We start from the raw sequence: 5,530 nt of genomic DNA on the forward strand, positions 1-5,530 counted from the left end.
GCAGCCCAATTGGGCTATCGCAGGATTGGGTTGGTACATAGAATGCAAAACACTTTTCTGCACAGAATAACGCACATAACCCGCCGCGGTGGCTCAGTGGCTAAGGCGTTGCGCTGCTGAGCACGAGGTCGCGGGTTCGATTCCCGGCCGCGGCGGCCGCTTTTCTGATGGAGGCGAAAAGCAAAAACGCCCGTGTGTACGAGATTTCGGCGCACGATAAAGATCCCCAGGTGGTCAAAATTAATCCGGAGCCCTCCACTACGGCGCGCCTCATCGCCTGCGTTGCGTCGGCGCGTTAAACCCCACAATCAATCAATCAATAACGCACATAAAAACACCACACATTTAAACTCACTTATTCGTGAAGTTTAGACATAATAGATTATAAGTACAGCAAGACATTGAAATTATGCAAAACTGACATAACACAATCAATTTAAATTCTGCAAGAATGTTTCCAAAGGCAATGACCTAATTTCACCTGGTAGAAGGTTCCATTTTTCTATTGTTCGCGGGAAGAAGCTCTACTTAAATAGATTAGTTCGTGGAGAAAAAGTTGCAAGGTTGAGTTTGTGGCTATTTCTGGTAGATTTAGGTTCATCGAGCGACAAATAGCTATTCTGTTCTGAGTAGCGCGGAGTATTCGTAAGAATATGTAAGAGTTTAAAACATTGGCGTTCACGGCGCTCGGACAGGGGTTGTAATTCTAGTGTAGCAAGGTGGGATGACGGCGAAAAGCTCCTATCGAAATGGCGGAAAATAAAACGAATGCATTTTTTTTGAACAGATTCAAGTGTGTTAATTGCAGATACTTTATAAGGGTTCCAGATGGTACAGGCGTATTCTAAGATGGATCGGATAAGCGTTTTATATGTTAGAAATTTCGTTTCGAGTGGAGCTTCCCGCAATGTACGGTTTAGGTAGCCTAACTTTTTTAGCGCTTTGTTGCATGTATAATCAATGTGCCTTGACCAAGACAATGTAGGTGTGAAGATGACGCCCAGGTACTTATATTCGTTCACCCGCTGGCGGGAAGAGCCGTTGAAAGAATAATTAAACAAAGAAACGGAACTGCGTGTACTGAAAGATAAAGTTACTGTTTTTGTAAAGTTAATATTCATTTGCCACGTCTGGCACCACCTGCAAAATTGAGCAAAAGCATCATTTAGCAAAATATGATCATCATTCGTGTTAATTACATTGTACAACACGCAATCTTCAGCATGGAGGCGGATGTTCGCGGATATATAATTAGGCAGATAATTTATGTACAATAAGAACGAAAGTGGCCCCAGGACCGAACCCTGGGGAACTCCGGATGATACATGTACTACCGACGAATTTGTGGAGTTAAACGAAACATACTCGGAGCGATCATGTAAAAATCTAGCAATCCAATCAACTAAGGTCGAGTTTTAAAGTATAACGCGAAGTTTCTGAAGAAGTTTTGAATGGGTAACGGTGTCGAAAGCCTTAGATAAGTCTATAAAAATTGCGTCAATTTGATTTCCTTTGTCGAGGGCATGGGCAATGTCATGGGAAAATTCAACAAGGTGAGTTATTGTACTAAAGCCGCGACGAAAACCATGCTGGACGTTACACAAAATGTTATTGCATTCAAGAAACTCCATAATATGACTGAAGATTATACGTTCGAGAAGTTTACATGATTGAGACGTTAATGAAATCGGACGATAGTTCAATGGTGACTGCTTGTTGCCGGATTTAAATATGGGAAATATTTTAGAAAATTTCCATGCTAACGGAACAGTCGCAGTAGATAAAGATTTATTAAAATTTGCAGTTAAATACCGGCTCGTCCAGACACAATACCTAACCAGAAAAGCATTGTTAATTCCATCCGGACCACAGGATTTCTTATTGTCCAGGTGCAGCATTAAATTTAGAACCCCCTCGACAGACACGGTTATATCGCCAATTGATTAATACGACTGATGTGGAAAATCGGGAATTTCGAAGTTGTCTGGTATGAATACTGACTGGAAGTACTCATTGAAGGCAGTGGCGATAGTTATAGGGTCACTAGACGGGACATTGTTTACTAGGATAGTATTAGTAGAGGCTGGAGAGGGTATAATTGAACTCCAACATTTCCTAGGGTTACTTTGCAGTAAACCTTTTGATGTTACCTTAAAATAAAAATCATTAGATGAATTCATTTTGAGGCGGAGCTCTTCTTTAGCTTCGTTAAATTCGGCGTTTTTAAGGGGATCACCTTTTCGTTTTGCACACCTTAACCTCGCAACATGACGCGACAGGTGAAATATATCACGCGAGATCCAAGGGAGGCAAGGATTTTTCTTTTTTGTTTTAAGGGGCACAATGTGCTGTAGACAGGTTGCAACAATATTTTCGAACGAAGCCACCAAGAAATTCACGTCATTCGATAAACTAGGTTGTTCGAAATTGTCAAAAGAATCGCCTAAATAATCGATAATGGAGGAGTCATCGGCGCGTAAAAAATCAGGATATGTAGAGTAAACAAAGCAATTGTTGCGAACCGGAACGGGTATGGAAACAAGAACAGCTATGTGATCTGAAATGTCATCAGTAACCTCGCATTCATAGCCGTTATCTAATAGATGGGGAATAACAAATACTAAATCCAAAACTGCGGCACCTCTAGTGTTGGCTTCGACGATTTGTTTCAAACCAAAGGATAATGAAAAATCTAAAAGAACTTTGCTCATTTCCACGTCATAACCGGTGAGAGATAAAGAAGGCCACAGAATACCGGGAGCGATGAAATCGCCGAGACAGATCATGCGTGAAGACGAGATACGCTCATGCATGAACGAAGTTAAGGCGAGTAACTGAGGTAGGTTCGATGACGGCGGACGATAGATAACACCGAAGGTAATGGAAAAGTTCCCGAAAAAGACCTTGCACCAAACGGATTCGGTGTCAGGCGGGCTGGGGAGTACTGAAAATTGAAGGTCAGACCGCAAAAATAACTGTGAGGCCGCGTGTTAAGCAGGCGGGCGTGTGGCTCGCGGAGGATGATCAACGACAAGTGATGCCATGGGTTCAGCACATGTTAAAAAAACATTCTTTGGCGGACACACAAACGCTAGAGAGATGCACTAGGAACGATAAGGGTAACACAATGCAGCACACTCGCAACGCGGAGGCGAAAAGAAACTAACACAAGTCCGAAGTAAAGTTCGAGCGGAGGGGAAAAAAAGGAGGCGATACGCTCACGTCTAGTCTATTCGACGCTGGGCGGAATGACGTGGGTAGTACGTGTTGAGCGCTCCCCGTGTACGGTGCCGGTGGTCCGGAGACGTGGCGGTACACTTTCTCGGTGCCGCCTTTTAAGACTCAGAGGCCCCAGGTCGGAACGCCGATGCCCGCGCTCGTGCCTGGCCACTCTAGGTCTCGTCCCGAACCTCGGCTCGGATCACGCCTCGGGATCTCGCCAGCGGGAACAGGCACCCCTCGTTGCAGCAGAGGAGTCCCGGAACGCTCCTGGCCTGCCCTCGAACCGCCTCCCGAGAGGAATCCTTGCGCTGTTCCGTCCGCGGTCACTGCCGGCACACACCCCTCTCGTGCTCTCCGCTCGTCGTCTTCCTCTCTTTCACCGCCGTCTCCTGGCGCACTCTCCGGCCCGGGGACGTCAATCATCACAATAACCCAACACCACCCCCTCTCCCATGTCACCGATCAATTCTAAGAACAGTGAAACCTGGTGGTGTTACCTCGCTGTCGTAAACGTTATCGTGTAACCATGACTCAGTCACGCCAACAATATGGGGTGAATGGATAGTGACCAGTGAAAGAAAATTTGAGAATTTAATAACTAAGCTTCGGGCATTAACATTAAGGACGCGCAATGGCTCTTGTATGTTACTTGGGCGTCAGGGGGGTTACAGTAGCAGCGTTGGACGCGGCTTTTGGAGGGCGAGAAGGAACCCTGACGAGGGTGTTAGTATTATCGTCCCAGTTGTACCGAACTTTATCAATAAACGCGTGGTCGAAGCTTAAGTGAACCATCGATCCATTATCACGGAAGGGCTTAGCTGCCTCCCATATATTTTTTTCCGGATTGAACGTATGCGTTTAGAAAAGTCTTCTGAAATGCGAAAGTCAGAATCATTAAGCTTGTGGCCATTTTTGAGGACGTTTGTTTTTTCGCGGTAGTCAAGAAGTTTCATTATAACCGGGCGCGGGCGATCAGCATGCTTCCCGCCAATCCCGTGGCACCTTTCAATACTCCGACAATCGATTTCAAGCTCTTTCCCGAACCACGCGGAAATGTTAGACAGCAGAATGTCATGGATTTCATCAGGCGCCTCAGAAAAGCCGTGCAACGGCAAGTTATTACGGCGGGAACGATTTTCTAACTCATCATTGCTCAAAGAGAGTTGGTCGATTTTGATTTTTAGTTGATGAAGCTTACTTTCCACATTGCCGTTGTGCGTGGCAGATGGAAGGGCGGCAGGAACCGACTCCAGTGCGGAGACGCGTGCCTCTAGGGCGTCACACCGGGAGTTGATCATTTGATTAAAGTTCTTGATTTCTGTTATTTCCTGCGATATGCGTTAATGCCCCTTAATTAATTACGCAAGCATTTGAGGTACGGCCGACAGGTCAACAGCATTGGCTTCTGGGGCCACGGTTTCCTCAGCCGTAGAAAAGTTTCGCAAACGAGTATCAGAGGCCGGAACATGCTTTCCCTTGTGTTGCTTATTGGGCCCAGGGTTAAGTTCAACATCGCCACACAAAAGAAGGCTCCTGACGCAGTAAATTAGGGCACAGCAAAAATTCACACAATCATGACAACAGGTGCAATCGTGTGGGCAAGAAAACAGCAGCAGAAAACGATTATCGGAGCGAATGCATTTCGCATTGTTCAGGTAACCTACCTGCGCAAAAAGCAGAAAGCGGTTGAGCATCACGCAAGCGCTGCTGTGTTCTTGCCCACTGAAGAAGGCAGCCGTCGAGGACGCTTTTATAAGCTCTGCTGGGGCAGTAACCATGCCGAAGTCAGCGATGATTGGAGGGGCCAGAGTGACGTCACGGAAGATAGGGGCGCGCAGACCATCAGCGGACGGGGCGATGAACAGGCCTGGACTATCTACAGTGAAGTAGATAGGGTCGTCCAGGCCCGTGCAAGCCGAATTGTCCACGTGCAGAAGCATTGTCGGAGAACGGCTGACGAACACATTGTCATCGCAGCGAAGATAGCGGGACGGGCCGGGCACGGGAACGACACAGCAGGCAAAAAAGTGCGGAAAAAGCAGAAAGCGGTTGAGCATCACGCAAGCGCTGCTGTGTTCTTATTTCCGTTAACCCACATGAATCATTTCGTTTTTTTTAGATCATCTCCAGAAAGAATTGTGATATTTGGGGCGCCGAACTGCTCCTTGACCAGAATATTTGTTTCCCAAGCAAACTGGTGGTTTATTTCACCAGCTCTTGTACGCGTGAGCCACAGGAGCCTTTTGTTGTAAGGTGTCAGGTTCTCAAAAAATTGCGCAGGTGACTCCCCGTCCCCCAGTTTCTTCAC

General features: G+C 46.4%; 1 pseudogene; it reads right to left on the reverse strand.

Annotated features, from left to right (window-relative positions):
- Positions 1-3,789: 3,789 nt before the first annotated feature.
- LOC144146651 (uncharacterized) lies at positions 3,790-5,162 on the reverse strand (annotated as a pseudogene).
- Between the last annotated feature and the right edge of the window lie 368 nt (positions 5,163-5,530).

Source organism: Haemaphysalis longicornis, unplaced genomic scaffold (assembly GCF_048455015.1).
Source record: "Haemaphysalis longicornis isolate Haplotype H1 unplaced genomic scaffold, Haemaphysalis longicornis Haplotype H1 scaffold_7, whole genome shotgun sequence".
Lineage (NCBI taxonomy): Eukaryota > Metazoa > Arthropoda > Arachnida > Ixodida > Ixodidae > Haemaphysalis > Haemaphysalis longicornis.